At 40.2% G+C, this 26,005-nt stretch overlaps 1 long non-coding RNA gene across 1 annotated transcript; it reads right to left on the reverse strand.

Annotated features, from left to right (window-relative positions):
- Positions 1 to 68: 68 nt before the first annotated feature.
- LOC140116500 (uncharacterized) lies at positions 69 to 14,434 on the reverse strand. Its single transcript, XR_011852776.1, has 3 exons — positions 13,982 to 14,434; positions 7,058 to 7,209; positions 69 to 653 (listed from the first exon to the last, which is right to left on the reverse strand). It is a non-coding gene; the product is annotated as an uncharacterized lncRNA (long non-coding RNA).
- Between the last annotated feature and the right edge of the window lie 11,571 nt (positions 14,435 to 26,005).

Genomic DNA, 26,005 nt, shown 5'->3' on the forward strand with positions numbered 1-26,005 from the left:
TCACCAAAAAAGGGATTTTAAAGGAGGTAAAAAGCATAAACACCTACCTAAAGTAACATCATGGAACTATGTGGTAAACAATATTTAGGAGTAATGGCATTAAAGGAGTAATGTGCTTACAAAGATTTACAAATGGAAATTCTGCCGAGGCATGTAAGTGGTTAAGGATAAAAGGGTCCCCTACATTTACCCGTCATATTACAGTAGTAATTTTATGACAAAGTCACCTAGTGGAAATCAAAAATGTGGCAAGCAAAGGTTTCATAAGAGATAAAAAGAGACAAAAAGTAACCCAAAATGGAAATAATAAAATCCTCAGCCTGATCCATATATAGCTTTCACAATTCTCTCTCAATGGAAAAATAATAGTTACCGTATGTCTCTCAGAATAAAGAACAAAACCGCCAAAAAATGGTTTTATCTGTTGGCCAAACATGGGCAGCACGGTGACTTAGTAGTTAGCACTACAGCCTTGTAGCGCTGGGGACCTGGGTTCAAGTACCAGGGTCAACATCTGCAAAGAGATTGTATGTTCTCTTCATGTTTGTGTGGGTTTCCTCCGAGTCCTCTGGTTTTCTCCCACACTCTAAAACATACTGGTAGGTTGATTAGATTGTGAGTCCCATTGGGCAGCGCTGCATAATATGTGCACCCTATATAAAAAGAGAATTATTATTATTATTATTATGAAAATAAAATCTTGATCTGAAAAAACAAGCTCATCTTTCTACATCAACTAAGAGATAAAAACTAAGATATCATGATTTTTAAATTGTTATTATTTGGCAAAAGCAATAAGACATAAAAAAAATTGAATGTGGCATTTCTAGAATTATTTTCCCCCAAATGATAAAGACTCAATGGGGGTTATATATCATAGGCTGGCGCTCATGAGATAGTATGATAGCCCCATATGACAGCCCTTCAGCCGATTAGGCATAGCCGGATACATCAAGAGGTTCTGGCCTATTGTACATATGCTGGATATTGCACATATTCTTAGAGGAAATCTGTCAGTAGTTTAGACAAAAGCTGCAGACAGTGTTAGGTAGCAGCCATGCAGCTCTGTGTAACCATACCTTTGTGTATGGCAGGACTGCGAAAAGTAAAGTTATAATTCAGTGCTGCATCTTTTGCAAGGGCTCTTTCAGCCTGAAGAGCTTTCTGCGCTCCACAGCCCCTCCCCTACCAGTAGGAGATGTATCAGGATTTTGGTTGGATGAACAGTTTATTGGATAGAGAAAAAAAACCCTCCCAGGGCACTTGTAGGAGCTGCAAACATGTTAAGAGTTCACTTTTCACAGTCCTGCTGTTACTTACTACACACACAAAAGTATGATGACACATCTCTCCAGAGCCTGTACCTAGCACTGTCTGTAGCCATTGAAGGATTCCTTTAATATCATCAATGAAGTTGAACCTAAAAAACGCAGGTAATTCCTTTACAGTACATGACGTCTTTCTGAGCAGTAAAATAAGGTGAACGTTGTATACTGTATGGGGCACATTTACTTCGCGGACCGCGATTCTGTCGGGTTTCTGAATACTGTATTTCTGTTTTGCTCCGAATTGCCCCGGGTCTTTGGCGCATGTGATCGGATTGCGGCGTCTCGGCGCTGGCTTGCACGCGGCAGAAATCGGGGGGCGTGGACGTCAGACAATCCGACGGATTCGGACAAACCGCAGAATTTAAAAACAAAATTGTGTTGCAAGATCAAGCACTTACCTGCACCAGGAAGAAGAAGGTGAACTCCGGCGGATCTCAGCGGGCAAGCAACACATGAAGGAAATTGGATGCACGACCTTAGTGAATCGCGGCAGATCAAATACTCGTCAGACAACACACCGCAGGGATTGCGACAGGACCGGGTAAGTAAATCTGCCCCTATATGTAGGCTGCAGTTTAATGTCATAGTGGGAACAATTAAAAAGAGAATGCTACATTCTTTCCCATAATACACTTTAAGTATGTATTTCTTCAGATCATGCATGACCCCCACTCTGATATTTAATCCTACCCCCAGGGCGAATGGTCCCGCATATAAACAAAGTGTATCTTTATGGATCTCATATCTTTTTGTTTCAAGGGATTTAATCATTTCTGTCATGAATATTATTGGTAAAACATGCTACGTTATCGTGGGATTATACAGTCTCTGTGATAATTGTAACAGGTCTTTACTCCTTTACCCCACTTACAGGTCATATTGCCATCTTAGGGTGTGCGATATCAGACCATGCCTAAATCACACTGTAAAGTCCAGGGGTTAAGCCTCTCAAACTTTACACATTCCTCCATATGTCTCCTGCTGCTGCCAGCCTCCGCAGCATTCTTGGCCAGAATCCGTCCCAACAAAATGGGCCTTCCCTTCCTTCATTTTCATCAGCTAAGTGGATTTTAAACCACTTTTGATATCATTTTTCAGAGATGAAATTCCAGGCGTGTAGATTTCACTGAGCCAAGAGGTTTGGTGAGACTGTGGAGGGATTAGGGAAACTGGCAGACCCCCTACACTGTCTGAACAGCTGCATGTTAACCTTGACAATATATATATATACATGTGGACCCAAGCACTAACTTTGCAAACTGAAGAAGGGAATGTTCTTCCCGGTCTATCCTACCCTAAAGCCAGGACAATGCAGATCGCTGCTTGCTATTGATTTACTCACCTAACAGGGGCATGATAACATCAAATTATGTGTCATTGGGAATCTAAGGCTCATTTTTATCCAGTTAATAATGGGTCCCCTGTGACAGCCTGGCCCCGATACACAAAGGTCATGCAGCTGCAATGCAATGCTTCAACGAGAAGCCGAGCGCCTCTCAATCTGCTTCGTGCCTTTTGCTATATACAAATCATATGTTTGGGTAGGTGCGTTCTATGATTTCTCCTTGTGTGTCCCTTAATATTTTATTGTTCAGAATGAGTGAAATAATGTCGGCTTGTTAACATAAAGGAGGCATTACATCATCTCTGATGGTGGCGGATGATGTGATTTATACTGGATGGGGAGATGGCTCATAAATCAATAACTGGAATATAGTGATGGAGCAATAGACACCACTAGATGTATCCATGTGCGCAAAGAATCTACTCCAGTGATACTTTTGTAATAAAGAAGTGAACTGAGAAGATATACAATATATATCCCTAATACCTGGAATTTAGTAGGAATTTAGTAGGGATCAATAGGAAAGGAGAAATGAAATCCCACAACTGCTCAGTCATTACAGAATAATAAAGACCTGCATCGGATGGTGATATATCAGTCCCTATTCAAAAATGCTACTTAGAGGGGTAGGGATCCCAGATTTTACCATATTACCTAAAACATAGTCTTATTAGTGTATAGTTTTAGAAAAAGGAAGGAATAAATAGTATAATAATAATAATTAACAAACATTTCTATTTTATAATGCTGAAGAAATTATTATGTACATATACAATATAATTATCAAACAATAGAAGCAAGGGCCCTGATCGCAAGAGCTTGCAATCTATGAATTAAAATAAGTCTAAATAAATTTAGAGGGGATTCTTATTACAAGGTTTACAGCAACCGTGCACCTACAGTATATACGTTCTAACCAACGAGTAGGTACCTCCCTATCATTAGCAGATAGTAAGACGTATCTAGCCATAGCTGGAACCCAAGTCATAACCCAACTACAGTACTAGTCCAGAGTAATTAAAATAATGGTGGAACATATAGGAGAAATGTGGATTACATTGAGTAATGGTGTATTTAACACGCTGGTCTAGTGTGGATCTTACTCTCAGCTAGCAAGTCCCTAATAAACTTTTCCAATTTTTTAGACCAGATTTTACAACTGCTTTACATGAAAGGGACATTCCCAAATTGATTTTATTTTTAGCATGATAAAAAAATTAGACAATTTTCCAATATACTGTATCAGATCCTCACGGTTTTATAGATCTCTGCTTGCTGTGATTCTATAGGAAGCTTCTATGTTTACTTCCAGAAATCTGACCACAGGCTTTATATAGCTGGTTAGTATCATAAAGCAGGGTTGTGGGTTATAATGAGCCAAGCACCTATATGACCATGATCAGATTTCTGTCCCTGGAAATAAGCAATGAAGCTTCCTGGAGAAGAACAGCAAGTAGAGAAGTACGAGAAAAATATTGATCACAGGCGCTCCCCAATGTGAGTGAATATAGTGGATTTCACCTGCTGCAGGTGAAGAAACTAGGTATCCCTTCCACAGTACCAGTATAGTATATAAGTAGGTCAAGTAAAGAAGTAGAAAACTGTAAGGAATTGATACAGAAAATATATTGGAAATTTGTTTAACTTTTTATTATTCATAAAATAAATTACTTGCTAAAATGGGAAAACCCCTTTAATTATTTTTATATTTTGTCTGGGAATAGGGGTGTGACTTCCTGGGAAAGAGTTATAGTTTAGAAAAAGTGGGTGTTATGTACCTTACTAGCTTACTAAGCCAATAGGAGGTGTAAAGTTAGACTGAACTGTCTTGAACTATCATTATCTGGTACCGGTAGACTGTCTAGTCCAAATTTGCACTAGAATACTAATTCATAGACACTACTTGGAAAAACATGGCTGAATATTTATAGAAAAGCTATGCTTGAGTATTGTGGGTTAATATACCAAAGGACACCTGAGTACAACAATGACACACATACGGAGGGATAATCTTCAATCTAGCTTTTCATTATGGCCCTGACACCAGGAATTATTATATGGGATATAGGCTAATGAGTAAAGATGATAGGAGGCTAATGAACCTTGAGAACTTCCATGCAACTTTCACTTCCAAGCTGTTGGGTTCCAGTCCACTCTATGGTCCTATAAAGCAGTCCCCAAGAAACTAAAAATATGATTATTTTAAGAATTTTGTTTTCTGTGGGTAGCCTAATAGGACAGTATACATAGCAAAATGTAGTGTGATGAAGGTAGGCCTGTGTTATTTCAAAGAGTTCTGGTGATCATGTTGTGATATAATGACTAGAGAAAGAAAAGTACTAGCAGGGGTAGAGGTGCTTGACCAGCATGTCATCAGAGCAAGATGGGAAAGTAATATATATCCGTGCTCCCATCTCTCCATGCTCCAGATCCTGTCTTTATCTCTGTCAATGGAGCACTCCATGCAGAGAAGAACAGCCTGCATGGGTAATAAGCCCATTCCATCTCTACCCCGCTGAGGTTAGGACAGACCCAATGAACCAAGGGTCCTTCTATGTGTGTCTCACAGTGTCCTGCTGTGGGGGGGAATACACAGAAGATGCACTTCAGCTCTACTCGTAAATTGTCATTTCAGATTTGCTTTCTGCAGACTGAATTCACAGAAACTGCTGAGCTAGAAGAACCTGACAAGCTTGTTTTATACAAAATCGCTGATGTCGGATCTGTCCCAGTACATCTGTGCATTGCTGGAAATGACAATAAGATGGAGTCACTAGCTTCTTGACTGGAGAGACAAGGGAATTACATGCATATTGTTGCCTGATCTAGAGACACGAGCGTGCCTATTGATCATGAACATTTCCCCACCTTTATAGATGGTTGGTATTCGCAAAAACAAGAAAATTTATGGAGCATTATCCCCACCATAAGAGATTCTTTCTCGGTGCGTCATAATAAGCTTAAGCTCTACATCATGCATGCCCATTCAGATTACAAGCCTGCCATCTCCTAACTTATTACACAGCCAAAATACTGCATACATGTCCAGAAATGTGTGTCAACCAATATCAAAGATCACAGCCAAAAACATTTAATGAAATTTTCCAGTTGTGCCAGAACATAAAAGACAAAACTAGAATGAAAATGTTATCACCAGCGAGCGTGATTTTCATAGGGCGTGAAAGGATTTTACCTATATTTGTTACAGTCAGCACTGACGTACAGGGAAGAAGGAAACCGTAAATCACAGAGACAATAAATAGAGGCAATATTGTACTTGAAAGTCACCAAATTTGTAAAGGATTTAGCTGGTGAGTAGACACCTGTGATCTTTTACTGCAACTCCCCTAGAGGTGAAATCAAGTATTACACATTTACCGGAATGAAAACCATGGAAACTATTTGATGTAAGGTGCTCCAGAGCATAAGATACTTATTGTAGCTGCTGGAACACAGGAAAAGGAGCCCTGACCTTCTGCTTTGTTCCTGACTCTGATCTCGTGCCGCCTGTCCTGACCTCCAGCCTGTCCACGTCTCAGCCTTACGATTTTGTACCTCACCTTGGCCACCACCACGAGCAAAGTCGCACTTGTGGAGCGACCTGGTGGTATCCCGCCGCAGCAAGTCTAACCCGCTCTGGTTAAAACTGGGTGCTACTTAGACTCCGCTCCCAAGTGTCGGCTTATGTCATTACTCGCGGTGGTACAGGTCGCCCACTATCCCTGATCCTGACAATTATCATATGGATTCAAATGGTCACTTCTCAGAAATGGTATGATGGACAGAAATTATAAATATTTTTCTGCATCACATTCTGACAGCTTATAATGAGTTGGAGAGTGGTGGATTCCTTCTAAGTAATCATATTTGTTTAAGAAATTCACAGAGATTAAAATTTTTTTACAAAAAAAACAACCCCTTTAAATGTATTCCATGAGAATTGTCCACAGCTAGACCAAGCCTTTTCTATGACATATTGTCGCTGGCATGTATGAGATTTTACAGTCTGTTTTGCTGAATGGGCAATGCCACTATAATACAATTGATTCTGTTACCTTGCTATTTAGAAAGCCTTTATCATTGGCACCTTGAAGCTGCCATTCCTAATAAAGTCAATTACCAGGGGACTCCGGTGAAGGCTTTATAACTAATAATAGAAAGCAGAGAAGATGGATTTTAATGAGAGCAGTTTGCGAGGAAATTACCTACTTGGCAACACCGGAGCTGAAGTATAATGGGGAGTTGGAGCAAACCTCCTTCTTAGAGGCCAAGTGTTATCTTATAATCATTGAATTACTTAGTGCATTGGAATCAGGGACATAAAGAATCCATCCGGAGTTACTTCATTGATGCAAGAAATGCAATTTGTAAAGGAGTATCATACCTACATAGTGCCCAGATGGCACCGAAAATGCAACAGTGACAGCAGAAAGTTTCATCTCTTCTGAAAGATTTACTATGACTATTCAGCGAACAGATTATTCACTACTGTCGAAAATCATGTCTTTACTTCTTATTCAGGTGCCATGGAGGAAACTGAAAGTAGACAAACACATAAATGATACAGTATATATCCTCATATAAATAGAGGCATAGGGGGTTATAGTCATGCTCAGGCATATGATAATTTCGCAGCCCTTTCTGCTTAGCACGATATATCAAGAGGCTCCGGTCTCTTGATGTATGGGGTTGTGTTTATATCTTATCTAGGTCCTACCTGGCGGAGAAATATTCTGCAGCATGTGAGCAACACCCAATACACCAGCTACACCCGCATGGAGGGGAGCTGGCGGATGTGGCAAATTAATCACTAGCATTTGCGATTATTTTCAGTTTTATGGGGTAGAAACCCTGATAAATATCCCTTACAGTCTAATGAATACCCAGGTAAGTGTTTCTATTGTTTCCATGGAAGTCTGTCTCTTTAAGATCCACAATGAGGACTGGTGTCTTTAAGCTTAAATTAAGAAAGTAAGTATAGTAATCCAGAGTGAGTCAGAAGCCACAGGAAAACCTTTGTTTCAGAAACAGAATGACATATCTGAGACACTAGCAATGAATCGGGTGAGGGGATATGGCTGCCATCTTTAAAGACAACCTATTAGATGTATGGAAAATACTTTATTCGAGAAAATCCCATAAAAATAAAATACAACGTAGAAGCCCAAGGGTGTGTTTGGAAGAAATGGCTGCCGGCGCTCGTGGATGGACTGCTCTGGATATGGTTCCTTTAAAAGCGTATTTCTTTCAATGTGGAACACGTTTCGGCCCGGGAATCGGGCCTTCGTCAGGCATAAAACATATAGTGCTGAATGTCATCTGTTAAATACTAATCCGGGGACCGGAAAAGGATATGATGTAATCAAATTGTCATGTCATATATAGACAGTTTTTACATATTAAAGTCATCAACATTGTCAGTTCCAACGACCGGAAGTCTCCCACTATACCGTCCACTTTTTACCGATTTTAATTTGTGTTTTACACTATATATTTAATGTTTTATCATATGTATAAAGTAGTTTGATGGAACTGATAATGTTGATGACTTTAATATGTAAAAACTGTCTATATATGACATGACAATTTGATTACATCATATCCTTTTCCGGTTACCGGATTAGTATTTAAGAGATGCCATTCAGCACTATATGTTTTATGCCTGACGAAGGCCCGACTCGCATTGCACATTGAATAAAATACGCTTTTAAAAGAACCATATCCAGAGCAGTCCATCCACGAGCGCCGGCAGCCATTTCTTCCAAACACACAATTGGGCTTCTATGTTGCATCAACACAGCGTCCTCTGAGAGATTGGAACAGACGGCCGCGAGGAAGGAGAAGCCGACATCCATCAAGGATAGATCTGCATAAAGCGTTTCATTCGAGCGCTAGAAGGTGAGCGCACTAATCGCGTTTCTAGCGCTTTTAATTTTACCCGTCCTACTACACTAGGAGAACGCCTGTTTGTCTCCCCTTTTCTTTCTCCTCCGACATTTGCTCCCATCTCGAGGAACCACAATCTCGAGGGGATCCTATAGAAGGGCTCCAACCTTTTCCGATAAAAATAAAATAACATACATAATCAAAAAAGACTGTATTGTCATCTGTCCATATTTGAACCCAGGAGTATATTACAAAAGGTAAAAAAGTATATTGCAAAAGTGCAAAGTGCATGTAAACATTAGTGGGCAAACATATTAGTGTTTTATACTTTCAGTAACCGCGGCACCATGGCCATATTAGAGTTATACCCAGTATAGACGAACATGTAAAACAATTTTTGTTAATTACTCATACCTATTTAGGGAGCTCCTAGGTCCTTGGCCGGTGGAATATTGACCACGGTGATGATTTTTGAAGAGATATTGATAATCGGATTACAGCAAATGATTTCTGAGACACTTCTGGTCTTCCCTGATATGCTATATATCACCATCCCATTGGAAACACTTGCCCTTGATCCAATCTAGCAACTTTCAAGATGGCGACCATCTTAAACGCTGTGTAGTTAGTTTTGATTGGTTGTGTTACTGATGACGACTTTAATGCCTGGTCCACACTGCCTGGATTTGTTGTGAATTATCCACAGTCATTTACAGCACCATGTGTAGTGGATGAGATTTAAGCTCCATGAACATGTCCGCGTGTTCAGACGTGCAGTCCGAGACCCTTCCCCTCTCCATAGTGAGCTGAGCGGTGGTGCCACAAAGTCGGGCAGGAATAGGAGTTTCACTATGTTTTGCTGGCTGCCCTTGCACAATGCACGTCTATGGCGGCTGACATTTTTGCGGCTAGCTCACGGCCGCCATTTGCGGAAGTGTGCATGGAGCCTTATACAAATCTTTTCAATTATCTTGCCCCACCTGTTGCGCCGGATATACTAAGAGGTTCCAGCCTTTTATCATATCTGGCACACGCCTGAACATCCAGAGAGATTTTACCCCCGGCAGGGCCAGGCAGAATAACCTGCGTCAGGAACAGGCACCCTTGTGCCAGTTCATTCCATGCCCCTCCTGTCCCAATTGGTGTGGAGGTGACATAAGGGGGGAAAGTCGCAATTCCTGCCTGGCTTTTTCAAGGCTTCTTTGCCAGCACAAACCTTGATAAATCCCCCTTTCCTATCAACAGGCTGAGCAAAAAAAAAATCACCTCCTGAATCCAAAGCATGTCAATTATTGTTGGGAATTCTGCAATGCAAAATTAAAGCATTACCCCCTTCTGCAGCAAAGATGCCGCTTACATCCGAAATAAAATGGGTTCTGTCACAGAAAGGCTGCAGAATGGACAATAGGAGTATAAATACATGCTGACAAATTGGTTGAATTTTCTATTACTTCCTTGCTAGTGGGGATGTGACTGCTGGGATTTTAAGTATTCAAGGGTTGGTGGAGGACCTTGAAATGTTCTTGGGATTGGCAGGAGTCCTAGTTGTCCAATTAACACAATAACAAGGACATATGGCTTTAACACCTTAATAGTTGTGTGCAGGAAACAATGCGACAGCCCCCAGATCTGGAGACCCTGTGTAGTCATATATGAGGGTCAAATCAGTGAGAAAATGAAAAGCAGTACTAGGTTATAGCTACCACATAAGCCAAATAAAAACACCTGCGTGGGTCAAACATATTGGATTCTAAAGCATTAAGTTATCTCTTCTCCTTTTAATGCGCTATTCCCGGATCAATCTCATGGAAATCTGCTTAAGAACCACCAAACTGTCTGCACCTATTGTCCAACATGAGCATCATCCCAGACCCCACGACTGCCCTGATGGAAACTAATAACTATCTGCAGCATCACAAAGTGTCAGCTGCATCTCAGAGATTTTAATATCACGCCATGATCCATGGAAATCACATTTCATTGTGCTAGTCCTAGTTCTGAAAGTCGCCTTAGGGTGCTTTAAAATGGCATTGGACTTTATAAATGGTTTATATTATCGTTCCCATCAACATTTTGATTTTTGGCATTAGTGTTAATTTCTGGGAAGAGATTGTGGAATAGAGGGAGGGGATGTATGTGTAGGGACTTGACTTGCATTCATCATACTCTTCCTATAATGTTTACACTGTATTCGGAGGAGAAGTTAGGTAAATCTCCTCTCACAAATGTCCACATATATATCACAAGGCATGAAACAGAGAGGATCCTGTCAGGCGTCTGCTCTGGTGGAAGGCCAAGTGTTCAGTGTAATTATTCATGTGCCTTTGTGAAGGGATTACTTGTGAACAGCTCAGAGAAGCCACTGACCATGTCTAGGTGGAAATGTCACCTAAAGTTCAGGTTTCCACGCATGGAAGGAGAAGGTCCATCAATCCAAATGTACACACCAAATCTGTACGGGATGTGGGTTATAAATCACGGCACTAGATGTTCATAGTAACACTCACTCAGGTGAAATACACCAATTCTGTGAAATGTTAAAGACCTTCTATATACTCTGGAGTGGACGACAGATATGACTAAGACTTGTTGCATTTTACAGATGTTCTATTAATGACCCGTACTCTAACCAATTATCGTCATGCCTCCCCGCTTGCGCTTTGTGTGTCTCCACATAGATGGCTTTCATATATTTTCCATATACAGTACTGGGGTTGTTTCAGTGAGGTATGGGTTTAGGGTCAACATGTGCCACAATACTGGCTCCATGCATCGGGCTTTAAAAGAAATCTGACATCAAAATCCATCATAAGTCAGGGCACTTACTCATAGATCCAGGCGCTGTGACTTTGGTAATCTTCTATGTATGTATTTTCTATACATAGTCTTCATCCTTCTAAAATCAGCTTTAAAATTATGCTTATGGCTCAGATGGGCTCTAGGGGTGTTACCAGAGCCCATGCGTTCTGCCGATTCATAGGCTGTTACACTGTTCTTCTTTTCCCCCCCTGCAGCCTCACCACTTGCCCCCTTCCTCTGTCTGATGTAATCTCACTGCAGCAGAGGAAGCTGTATTGCAGTATATGGGGGTATCGCTACTGAATGACAAACCTGAGAGTCTAGGAGAGAACCACAACTATTTTAGCAACCGATTACTGCAGGGCCAGAACTGATTGTGGGTGTTAGTCGTGGTTGTTTAAAGCAGGAAATGCTTGTGCATAGGCTGGCAGGTATAATATACTGCCATACATCATAGTATGAACAAGCAATCAGATAATCACTTCAGTTCAAGTCCCAGAGTGGGAAACTAAAAATATGTAAAAATATTTTTACTAATAAGAAAAAAATAAAAATCCCCTTAAGGTCCCACATATTATAAAACTTGGTATCAACGCATATAAAAAAAAAACAGAATTATTACTGAACCCATACGGTGAACACCGTAAAAAAATTAAATAAAAAATACACCAAACATTAAAAATACACCATCCGACCAAAATACACCATCCGACCAAACATTAAAATAGAATAAAAAGTGATCTAAAAGTCCCATTTACCCCATCATGATAGCAATAAAACGTAAAGGTCGTCCCGAGAGAAATAAGGCCTAAAACTAAAATAAAAATGTAATGTCAATGGCGATGCAAAAACTGGTGATTTTTCTCTTCAAATAAGTTTATATTCTGCAAAACAACTCAACATAAAAAAGCTATATAAGTGGGATATGGCTGTAAATGTAATGACCCATAGAACACAAGTAACATGTTATCTACGCTATACAGTGTATAAAACAAAAAGTTATTAGCATTTACTTCATGGGGTATTGCAACCTAAAAATAGTGTTCCTTTATTCCTTGAAGGGGTTTAGTTTCCAAAATAGGGTCACTCTTTAGGGGTTTTTACTGTCCTACTATCTTAGGGGTTCAGCAAATGAAACCTAGCACCTGAAATCTGTTCCAGCAAAATCTGTCCTCCAACAACTATATGACGGTGCCTGGATCTATGAGTAAGTGTCCCTGATTTATCCATGCTTTATTTTGACGGTAGATTTCCTTTCAGGGGTTAAACTTAATAAAAACGACGGGTCTTTACATAAAAAATAAGCCCTCACACAGCCATATTGACAAAGATTAAACATTATGGGGCTCATTTACTTAGGGTCCGAATGCCGCACTTTCGTCGGGTTTCCCGAATATTTCCGTTTTGCACCAAATTTGCCCCAGGATTTTGGCGCATGCGATCGGATTGTGGCGCATCGGTGCCGGCTTTCATGCGACATAAATCGGGGGGCGTGGCCATCAGACAACACGACTGATTTGGAAAAACCGCGGAATTTAAAAAACGATATGTGTTGCAAGATCAAGCACTTACATGAACCAGGAAGAAGAAGGTGAACTCCAGCAGACCTCAGCGCAGCAGCGACACCTGCGCACGACCTTAGTGAATCTCGGCAGACCGAATCCTCGTCGGACAATGCGCCGCGGGATTGGGTAAGTAAATGTGCCCCTATGGCTCATAGAAACTCCAAAGAATTCAAGTTGAGGCAGCACTCCAGAGAAGACTTGTATTTATTCCACCCAAATGTTATACAGCACAGCAACTTCTCACCCCTTCCATAAGGGCTTTATCAAGCGATGCAAAAAGGTATTTGTTCCCCAAAATGGGCATTATGCAAATGAAGGTAATTTTTAAGGAAAACCCTATAGATTGGTTATAGCTGTGTGGATATAGACCCAAATAAAAAAAGTTTTTATGTTGCACAATAAATGTAGAAAATGTTATTAGAAAAAAAACACGTCACATTTGCGTTCTTTTTAAAATATATTGTACCGAAAAGGTTAATAAAAGTCCATCAGTAGAACATATGAAAAGTTGTGCTATCAAAAACTACATTTCATCCCGAAGAAAATTAAAAATACAATACCCAACACAGTTAGGCTACTTTCACACAGCCGTATGCGGCACGTATATACGGCCGACATAGACTGCAATGGGCTCACAGTGCCCCCCAAGTGCGGTGCTGTACCATTCCGTACCCCATGAAAAGGTAGGACATGTCCTATCTTTTCCCGGAATCCGGCACTGTGCCCCATGTTTCTCCATGCAGCGCTCAGCCCCTCCTCCTCCTCTCCCCCGCGTCACCATGTGCCCGCCGTGCCACGCTACGGGTACGGCGGGTACAGGTTAATGTGAATGCAGCCTTATAGTGACAGAAAAATAAAAAAAAAGTTATGGGCATTGATGAAAAATAACACCAAAATGGCCCTGGTCAATAAAGTGGAAAAACAGGTGCGCAGAAAAAAAAAATCCAGAATTTCACGTTAGTTTATAGGAAATGTAAATAAGTACTAAAACAGAGATGTCTGGATAGTCGCAGGTCCCAACTAGCTGCCAACTCTTTAAGAATTTGCTACTTACTTACCCCCCATAAGCATCACTCTTCCAAGAGTTCAAAGCCTCAGAACTTGCTGTAGCAAAATGTCAGGTGAATGGTTAAAATATTGTGTCTAACATATAACACTTGGGAGCAAATCTATCATCCGCAACATATCAGTGTCAATAAATTTGGTGCTCATTAGAAGTGACAGTCAGTGTATCTCTTGTGGAGCATTGCTGGAGTAATTATTGTGTCAGTCCATGTGCCAATCTTTTGTCAAGTACACACAATGATAGCCTCGGCGTTGGCTTGTGAGTGGCATGTTTCCTGGAATTAATACGGCCTTGAGATCTACTTTGGGAACACTAAAACTGGTATTGAATTACAAAGGAAATGTTAACAAGCCCTTGAAGCTTTGATTATGTGAAGTGAGTGTTTATGAAATGGAAGGAAGACTTCGGAGCAATTCATTAGAGGACAGATTTGTATCCAGCGGAACGTGGGATTACTCAATGAGGGTGAATCCTCACACACCAGGAGCCGGATTAATGGCTCCAGCCTGGAGATGATGACTACTGGATCACAGACCTTCATACGCCTTATCTCAGGGGTATTGGACTCTACTGTTTACTACCTGGCAATGTCAATCACTTATATGGAGCCCACCACATAAATGTCTAGTATTACAATGTGACGGGAAGAAATTTTGCTTTTATTAGCCTGACTTCATGAATGAGATAGAATTCACTACTTTTCATATTGTTAAACTGGGATCACAAATGAAAGAAAAACAGGTGCAAAATGACTCCAACATTAGGGTCACACATCACCCACCAGTGTACTAGTTCTGACATGCCCGCTTAGACAAAGAATGGATTAGGCTGGACATTGGTAATTTGGTATATTGGTTTGTTATAAGGGGGTTTGTTACAAGGGACGCTGTCACCAGACCTTACCCCCGTTAAACCAACAGCCCCCTCAGTAAGGGTATGAAATGTCCTTTCTCGAATTTCTTTGCATCTGTTGAATCTTAACCGCTTACCAATAAAAAAAATAATTATCTCCAAAGTCATGGGAAAATGAGCAGAGAATAGTCACTTTGCCCCTGAGATGGGTCACTTTCAGAGGCTAACTAAAGACACTACTATTGTGGGCTTTATAATACCTAGAACCATAATTTCAAATGACATCTGGATTGTGGTTCTGTGAGCTACAGATCTGGAGATAAACTCAGGGTGCGGTCACTCGTAGCGCTAGCGCTGTGTTTACAAACGCAGAGCTAGGGTACGGGAACGGGTCTCTGCGTTTCAATGGAAACACAAGCGATCGGCAACCAGAACCAGAACGTTTTGTCTTGCATTGTTTTAATGCGAGACACCAGGTTCTGTTTACCGATCGCATGAATTTCCATAGAAACGTATGCGCAATGGGCCCGAAGCCCACCCAGTTTTTCCTAAACCCAAACTTTTTTCTTTTTTATGCCTTTTTAGCGTTTTTGCATCTTTTATGGCGACGTTTGCTGCCGCTTTACAAAGGTCGCCATGTTCGTTTTTTCAGCATTGCACCTGATTTGTAATTAGTTTCCAGATTGCTGTCATTTGAAAATTTCCAAATTTTTTGCACAAATTAGTTGAAAATTTGTAAAAAAAAATTGCAAAGACGCTACAGCTGAATACTGTGGTCTTTCATTGCAACTAAAAGGTTATTAAAAAGGTTACTAATAGGTAACATTACTAATAAGACTATTTTTGGCTTTCCTAAAGGATTTTATTATGACTTGGTACTTTAGCGCTGGTGCTATCTGATGATTCTACGCTTGATTTTGCATAAGGAACATTATAAATGACCCACAGCGTCTCTCTGCATGGTAACCAAGCTGAGATGTCTATGGAGAGGAGAGAAGTGAGGAGCACTCCTCCTCCTTGCTGTGTACACACCTTGGTTACTGCCTGGGCCGGCATGTTATGTGCATGAAGCCTTAAATAAATAGGTAGAAGTATGATTTCGCTGTAGCTCACATTCTAAACTATGTTGTTAACTTCAGGTTCTGTACAACAATAAACCACAAGCCTGAGGTGATTTAAAAGCTGAAATTTGTAGCTGTAATATGATAACAAAAGCTGCTATAGAGCCCAAATTGCCCCTTCAGCCTCTAAAATTGTAAGCAATTCCAAGCAAAAAGTGACTCTTCCCTGCTCATTTTCAAATGACTTTGGATGTGATTTTATATAGAAGAATGGAGGAGATTCAACATAAAAGAGTGAATACTTTAAAGGACATTTCATATCTAACCTGAGGGGACAGGTTCCCCTTAAGCATCTGTGTTATGGGTGTAACACCATGGCTGCAATGGATATACAAATTCTAAACTTTAAAACATTACATACACTTTACCGCAGCCAAATTCCAAACCTGGAGCTTGAGCAGGAACACAGGTATGGTGGTTGTAAGAGGAGCGGTCATTGGAGGTTCAGTGTGGCATTTATCTGCTCCTCTGCTCTCCGAACAGTAATAGTTTTATACAAATGGCATTGATATTTAGCTGAATCTATTTTCAGGTCATCTTTAAGCAAATTATGGAAATTTCATGACTACAGTTTACTTTTATCGCAATTCTTTGGTGAGTTTAACGGCAAGTGGTCAATTCATCACTTTTTATTGCTCATTTTTTCTTTTCAGTGCAGTGCTATAACATTCTGTAGTGGTTGTTATGTATATATACCTATGGCTGCTAGACAAAAACTAAGAAAGTTATGGTGCAGCTGCATATCATTTGCATTGGAGAAAAAGTTTTAGTTTTTTTTTTCTTGCAAATTTTTGGATGCATTGTTGATTTTACTGTTTCAGTGGGAAGAGGTTGCTGTGTATAGGTAGTCTGCTCCGTAATGAAAATGCTTGGTGGTTGCTGGTTCTATGAGTACCTCTACAGAGGAGTCACACTTCACATTGGTATAGTTTTCCCCAAGCTCTATGTTAATAATAATAATAATAATTCTTTATTTATATAGCACACAGATTACACAGCGCTGCACAAAGCGTGCCAAATTGGTCCCTGTCCCCATGGGGCTCACAATCTAAACAGATTACCAGTATGTTTTGGAGTGTGGGAGGAAACCGGAGTACCTGGAGGAAATCCATGCAAACACAGAGAGAACATACAAACTCTTTGCAGATGTTGACCTGGGTGGGACTCGACACCAGTGCTGCAAGGCAGAAGTGCTACCCACTCAGCCACTGTGCTGCCCTATGTTGGCAATGAGTGCACTGGCTGCTGTCCTAGTGGGTGATATAAAGCTGTAATAATGCTCATTCGCTATTCAGGGATCCTACTGACTGCAGCTCAGCCAATAGAAATACAGTTTTGACTGCTTGTCAAGGAAGGAGCAGAACCTCTGTAGTAGCATTATAGTATCACTGAGAAGACTACCTTCCACAAGGGAGACACAAAAGGAACTATTGCTAGCTGGTAGAATACACCCACAGTAGCATAGGCAAAGGCATAGCTATAGAGAATGACATAGTTATAAAGGTCTCAGTGGTGGTTGTACCCCAACAGTGGGTGGGTTCACACCACATTTGTTGTATACGTTAAGTGCATACATTGGAAAATGCTTTGTGTATACATTGACAAATACTGGAAGACAGAGGCACAGTTGTTGCCTCCATCTGGCCACTATACATCCTGTCCGTCAAAAAATGCAGGATGGAAAAACGTAGGAAGCTACTTCTTTTCATCCTGCAGCCGCCGGCTGAGTGACGTCTTTTCAGCGGAGGCAATAGACGGCTCTGGGGACAAGGAAAATAGGTCGCTTGGCGGGAGGGAGCACCCGGTGATGTTACTGGGGGAACACCCCTTTCATCGGCAGCAGCCATTAGCCGGCTGGTGCCAATGTAGACTCCCCCCATTCAGGGTGAAGGGGTGGTCCCCGGGCAACGTATCCCAGGCATACAGTGGGATACATCTTTGCCATATGTTGTGAGGACACGTCAGAATCCTCCTTTAAAGGTGCATCTTTAATATAAAGGGTGTGACACAATTCTGTCCAGTCGCAGTGATAAATGTGTCACAAACTCCGAATAAGCACTTACTTGTCCCTTTAGGTGCACATTTTTTTCTGTCTTATCAGACACAGTGCAGCCGCGATACAAAACTGGCGCAGACTCTGTATAAATACATGTGCAAGCACCAAAAACCTTCTTTTCAGTGCAAAGTAGGACACAAAACTGCGGCCAGAATAATAGCTCTGGCCCGGTATATTTTTATTTGTATTAAAAAAAAATACATTTTATCATTTTTTATAATGTTATCTGTTTTTATCTTAATGCCAGAGCCATGTATAGAATCTAATTACAGTATAAAATAATTAAAAAAAAGACTTGTAGTAATGCATTAATACCGCACCAACTGCAATGTGTGACCGTAATATAGAATTTACAATTATTTTGACACCAAACTATTTCATGACACATTTGACATGTTATTCAGTGAAACTAATAGTGCTATAAACCTGACGAAAGTGCAGAATATCATGTTTAGCCCTATGTTTTACGCTGATATTTGAGAGTTTTACGGAAAGTAAAAGAATCTGTATATTTTAGAACACGTGGAAGCAAGATGTCCCACTGATATCCAGTGTGATAGGCCTGCTGTGATTTAAGGCCATTGTGACAGCTTTATGGTCTGTCCTCAACTGAGCCAAGACAGTCATGGTACGTTTTAGAGCGGCGTCAGGTCCTGCGCGTTTTGAGAATCCCATATCCCTTGGTGGAACAGGCCAAAGGGATTCGCAGCATTTAAATTATCCTTGCGCTGCGGATTGAGTGGCCACTAATAAATAATTTCTGCAAGGAAATGCAAAGCATTTATTACAGGAGGGCTCGGAGGCCGTATATATTCCTGCTCTTCGTCACATCTCATGAGCTCCCCCTCTCCCTCCCCTGTTGTGAAACCCAAGTGAGCCCTTGAGAGCGCCGGGGACCTTTGGTGTGGAGAGGTAGTTAATTCATGGGAATGAAATATGATCACAAGTTGCCATGTAATGTGTGTGCTATCTGATGGTTACAGCCGTCTCATATGTTTCAGGTCCAATCATTTTCTCTCACCTTCCACGTGATTAAAGATTAAAGGACACATTACATTCTAAGCTCCCTCATTTCCCAAATTTGCGGTCTCATCTATGGTACCAAAGGTGTTGCTAATGAAATGTGTGCATAAAGCAGGCCCAGATAACTTTTTTTTTTACTATTCTGTGGTTTATGAACTGCAAGCTGCAATTATAAAGCTTAGGTGACTAATCTTAGTAGAAGCTCACTTCATGAATGGGACCAACTAACTGTAGATCAATGGCAGGAGAACAAGAGCCGTGCATGATGGATATTAGGGCTCATTCCAACGGCCATGACCAGATCGGGTGAGCACAGGGCCAGGAGGAGGAGGTGTGAGGGGTGAGCACTCTTCACCCCTATTGCCTCCATAGGCAGATGAGCGGCCGCCCTACTCGGTTAGGTGTGATGATGCACCGTGTTCACACCGTGCCGTGACCGGGAGCCGTAGAGGTCTTTAGCAGCTGTCTGAATGAGGCCTTATTCATAGAGACCCCATCACTGCAAGTGCAACTAATACTAGATGCTAACTAATAAACCTGAAAATCAGACTTGTACTTGTACCTATACACAAAATTGGAAGTGATATCCAAGTGAAAAGGAAAAATGGGAAATAAAACTTTGGTTTTTGGAGTCCCATATCCCAAGAAGATGCCGGTTGTGTTCACAATTGGGTGTGTGATTCTCCAGACTCCATCTATCTGATCACCTAGTGGTTTATTTGGCGTCACTCAATATTATTACAAAGTTTCAAAAACTGGCAGCACTCCGGATTGGTGTCAAAAAGGTGACGGGGTGTCTTTTATTCCATGGGCACATGGAATAAAAGACACCCCGTCACCTTTTTGACACCAATCCGGAGTGCTGCCAGTTTTTGAAACTTTATTACTGAGGCTCTCGGGCCAGAGGGCATCTGGACTTTGCACCCACCAGCATTGCGGTGCTGCTCCAAACTTTTTCACATTTTCAATATTATTACAGATAGATTGACATTAAAGGAAATCGACCATCATGATAAACCAGGGACAATTACTCATAGATCCCTTCAAGGGGTGTTAATAGAACCCATCCATGCTGCAGATGGACGGGCTGTTACACTGTGTGCTTAAACTTCCTCTGCTCCAGTGACATTACATCAGGCAGAGGGAGGGGGAAGTGCTGAGCCAGAAGGGAAGGGTGAGACAGCCTGTGAAGCTCCGGCATGGAGTGGCCCTGAGCCCATTTGGTGCATTGGCATAATTTTGAGAGTTGATGTTAGAAGGAAGGGTAACATACCATATTTTTCGGACTATAAGGCGCACAAAAAATCCTTTGATTTTCTCAGAAATCAAAGGTGCGCCTTACAGTCCAGTGCACCTTATATATGACCAATACTTACAACATCTGCCTTGAACTGTGCACAGGTCTACCACCTGCTGGTCATACATCCTTATACATCCTTATAAACCTAGACATTTTAGCAGGCATTTATTGATGGTGCACCTTATACTCCGGTGCGCCTTATAGTCTGGAAAATACTGTAAGTGTTTATCCCTCGTTTATCATTCTTGATTTCGATGGTAGATTTCCTTTAAGTAGGATTTATCTCTTCATATAAGAGTTTCTGCTAATGTTAAAAGTATTACTAATTACAGTTTTGTTTTAATATTTGGTTGATCTACGGGAATTATAAAGTAAATTACCATGAGAGCACTACAGAGCTTGAGATTGAACCATTATGCAACTTTGGTTTTAGCCAAAGCTGGCAAATGACCTTATTTTATCAGAAGAAATCCACTTCTGGGACGATCTAAAAAAATGGCTGGTTCAATTATTTTAACCATATCACCTAGCAATATCAGTTCCCTACATTGTGCTGATGAGATGCAAACACACTGAAATAGGGCTGTCTACAATTGAATTCTATTCCTTATGGACTAGATATACCGGTTTGATTATCTTACATTATGTCCTTAGGTTTTCCGAAAGTCATGCTTGATGTTAAGGTACCTAAGAGTCAAGTTTTTCTGAATCCTGGAAAACGTATTCACATATTTATTTCCCTGAAACCTCAGTGGGACATGAAAGGCTGTAAATCTCCACACGCCTACAGAGGTGGCCTTTAATGGCAAATTCTTCTAACTTCCCTGATCAAATCTAAAACCTCTCGCCTAGTCATATCAGCTCCCTACACTGTGCTGATGAGATGATACACATCAGAGTCTGGTTTGGCTTTTATCCCTAATCATGTCATTAGGTTTTCCAAAAGTCATACTGGATGCTAAAGGTTGCCTTACAAGTTAGCAAAGAGGCAAAGTTTTCCTTATCCCATCCTAGAAAAGGGATTTGCATAATGTTAGTTGAAGAAGTCACCAATTTAGAGTAGACCAACAAACTAGCCAACATGCATGAGATGTTCAGCTCATGATATTTCAGTCAATGTAGATGGAAGGAAGGACTGGGCATGTTGGGTATTACTTACATGATCCTTTGTTCTCAGGGGAAATAGCTGTCGACAGAAAGAGTATAAACGTGTTTGACCATCTTTACTATCTGCAAAGGATGACCTTGGTTATTAGTGCACCATCCATTACTGGTTCTCCAAATCCGCGCTACGCATTGCTCCAATGGACATGTATAGAAGGAAGCTATCTACAAAATGATATCCGCATATTAAAAAGAGGTTTATGTATTTATTAATAGCATCTTAACATAACAAGAAATGTTTCCTTTCAATGACAGCAAGCGGACATAACGCAATTGGGTAAAACTGCAACACAATGTATTGGGTATAATAAATGTGTGTGCCATATATACATAAATCACTGGACCATTTTCTATATTGACATTCATCAGTCATTTTAACTTGGCTTAACACATGAAAAGGAGCACGTTCCACATAATGGTGAATAAATTATTCATTAGTACCATAGATATAGAAGTGTGGCACAGTTAATGCGCTATAACCATAGACATTAACAAAATGCTGGAAATACAGACAAACCGAGGAGCAGTTATTTATAGGATATCCAGTAACTGGATATATTACTTACATTATCATGTAATTTCGTTTCTAAAGAAAAAAATTGAAATGTTTGGAGGAAAACATATTATATTATAAATGTCAGAGCCATAACTGATGGGGCAGGCTAATCTCTATAGTGATTAATGCTGTGCAAATCATTGCATGTATACAAGGACCTCAATCATTACCTACAATATATATAGAGCCAGTGGCGTAACTAGGAGAGACAGGGCCCCCTAGCAGGCTACTGCATGGGGCCCCCCTTCCCACTTAAAAAATATACATACTAGTATACTCGCACATATAAATACACTCATTTGCATATACACATACATACAGTGCCATATGCAACATACTCACATACAGTGTATACAGACACCATATACACATCACAGCTACTGCATATATACATCACAGTATATGTTATATACATAGATATAATGGTGCACATCCTCCATTCTTTATTGTGTCGGGTCTGATGACGGGGCCCCCTGACACTGCGGGCCCCATAGCGGCTGCTATGGCTGCTACCACTGTAGTTACGCCCCTGTATAGAGCATGGTATTAAGGAAATATAATCGGATTATAATCATAAATGCTCTGTACAGGGATTGTCTCGCCCTCTTTTATACTGCCCCGATTCACCAATCGGCTGATCACTTCAGGAAACTTTAGCTCGCTATTATAGGATATGACTGTATTATAGGCCCCCTATATAACTGTATCACATAGATGGGCTATTTACTGTAGCTTATTAGTCTAGCACAAGGTGTCAATATGTTGTTTTTAATAACTATAGAGCTATTTTAGTTATAGTCTCAGCTTCATGGCACAAAAGGCAATAGTCCAGTCATAGACCACTGTATTGTATGGCACAATACTGTATATCAGCATATCCATTTATTTATCTCCATTAAAAAAGAAGAAAATGGGTGAAAAATAAATTGAAATAAACTGAACATAACTGAAGACATGTCAGATACTGTCTGTATTCAACAGTTATCATGACAAATCATCAATCTATATCTAATGTCTATCTTTCTAACAAAAGTTTATGCTAACACCTGCAGTTGTTCCTACCACACACCAACATCTATCTATCTATCTATCTATCTATCTATCTATCTATCTATCTATCTATCTATCCCTCTAGAAATTTTCCCTCTAGCGCCACCTATAAATCACTACAGGCGGTCCCCTACTTAAGAACACCTAACTTACAGAAGACCCCTAGTTACAAACGGCGCTCTGGATGTTGGTAATTTACTGTACTTTAGCCTTAGGCTGCGATAAACAGCTAAAACAGTTATCACAGATGTCTGTAATTAAGCTTTATTGCTATTCCTGGTTCTTATGACAACCCAACATTTTTAAAATTCAATTGTCACAGAGACCAAAAAAATTTGGGCTGGGGTTACATTTATAAAATATATACGGTTCCGACTTTCATACAAATTCAACTTAAGAACAAACATGCCTTTATTTTGTAAACAAATGTCTGATTCATTAAAAAGCTTTGAAATATTACAAGGGGAATCCGCCATAGCAGAAACCCCCATCATAGACTTGGAGAATTCCCCTGGGTCATACTGTGTCCACCCTTTCTGAACACCAGGGAACTTTATCATGAATTGGACGTAGGTTCTATGGTGTTTGCACGCGGTCACATTGATGGCTGCTGTGAGAGATGATGGAAGGCTCTAGAAATGATGGCTGCTTCTCATCTGACAGCATAGGGGGCCTGACCTGCAGTTACTGTAGCATTCTCCACATAGCTCCAGTAATACACCTAAATCCCCTCTCTGCAGTTCTGCCTCTTGAGTTGCCTGTAATTTATCCTACGCCACACACACACAGCTGCATGTGGATCCCGCAGCTGACAGCACAGTTCACTCTCCAGCTTATTCCTAAGTCATAGAGAAATTACAGAATGTTAACAATTAATTTTACTGTACAAGTGACATCGTTACAGCTGATCATTTATGATACTGGTTATACAAGAGACTCAATTAACCCCTTGCCAGTTGATACCCTTTTTTCCATTTTATGTTTCCCTATTTTATGTTTCCCTACCTTTAAAAAATCTATAACTTTTCTTATTTTTATGTGTACAGAGCTCTATAGGGATTTGTTTTCTGCTTAAAAAAATTGTCCATCACAATATCTTTATTTAATATTCCATGCCGTGTGCTGAGAAGCTGGGGCATAATTCCAAATGTGTTGAAATTGACCAAAAAATGCATTTGCACCATTTTCTTGTAGGTCTGTATTAATGACTTTCACATCTCTATTTTATTCTTTGGGTCGGTACGATCGTGGATATACCAAACTTATAAAGGTTTCATTATGTTTTTACAGATTAAAAAAAAATAAACAACTTTGGCACAAAAATATTTGTACATTTTGCCATATTCTAACTTTTCCACACAACAATGTATGGATTTGGGACCTTAAATTAAAATTGTGTGTGTTGTAAAATGGCAAAAAAAAACAATACAAAAATTTGGGTGGTTTGGGGTTGGTTACAGGGTTTGTAGTAGCGAATAACCATTTTGATATTTTAATAGCTCTGGGGATGCGGCAATACCTAACATGTCTGATATTTTTTTATTTGGATTTAATGGTATACTAGTAATAGTATATTTACTTTAAAAACATTATTTTATTTTAAACTTAATTTTTTTTTTTACAAATACAGGCAGTCCCCTACTTAAGAACACTCAACTTAAATAGGACCCCTAATTACAAACTGACCTCTGGATTTTGGTAATTTACTTTACTTTTGCCTTAGGCTACAATAATCAGCTATAACAGTTATCAAATGTGTCTGTAATGAATATTTATTGTTTATCCTGGTTCTTATGACAATCCATCATTTTTTAAATCCAATTGTCACAGAGACCAAAAAAAATTTGGCTGGGGTTACAATTATAAAATATACAGTTCCAACTTACATACAAATTCAACTTAAGAACAAACCTACAGAACCTATCTTGTACGAAACCCGGGGACCGCCTGTACAGTAAAAACAAAAGAAGTTTTAAAAAAATAAACTGCTTATACAACAAAACAATAACAATATATATGCTTATGTATGTATATATATATATTTATTACAGTATATAGTAAAATTGCTGTATCTGTATGTGAACCTTCCCTCCTCCATTATCAAATAGCAGAAAAAATAGCGCATCAGCCCACATCTTTGTTTCTGGTATTATAACAGAAGTGTAACAGAGGGCAACATTGACGTCAATAGGTCACGAAGGTAAATGGAAGACTTTCTGTTCACCCTCCGTTCTTAGTATCCGGAACAGACTCCTAAAACTGAGATTGAAACATAAACCTGCAACTGCACTGAGCCTAACACACAAGAAGAAACCGAAATTATAAGTGATACATGAGATGCTGTTACATATTTAGCCTTTGAGTCATGCTGTTATACTTCAGTTTCACAATAAACCCATGGCCGATAAGGGTGATGCCACACGTCATGTTTTGGACCGTTTTAAAGCATGCGCTTTCAGTCCGTTTAACAACGCATGCGTTTTTTACTGGTTACCATGTGTTTGGCTGCTTTGAACCTGTTTATCTTCATTTCTAGAAGTGTAGGCAGCTGTGAAACAGATTAAAACCAACACATGGTAAACATTCAAAAACACATGCATCTTTAAATGGACTGAAAACGCATGCTTTAAAACGGTCCAAAAACGACCCGTGTGGCATCACCCTAAAATACTAGAGGGGTTGTACATCTCACTCAGATGGAAATACAGAGTGTTTATTTGCTGAGCATTTTTAAGTGCTGTGCATAGGGCTGGATTATTTTAGGGAATGGCAGGTAGGCTGGTGCTGGGACTTGCCATTTCCTCCGGTCCACACCTTGTGGACCCTCCTGGGGAAGCTCAGGTATCTGAGATTGCCCTTGTTAGTGAGGAATAAGAGGTCTGCTAGAAGACGAG

Source organism: Engystomops pustulosus, chromosome 2 (genome assembly GCF_040894005.1).
Source record: "Engystomops pustulosus chromosome 2, aEngPut4.maternal, whole genome shotgun sequence".
Classification (NCBI taxonomy): domain Eukaryota; kingdom Metazoa; phylum Chordata; class Amphibia; order Anura; family Leptodactylidae; genus Engystomops; species Engystomops pustulosus.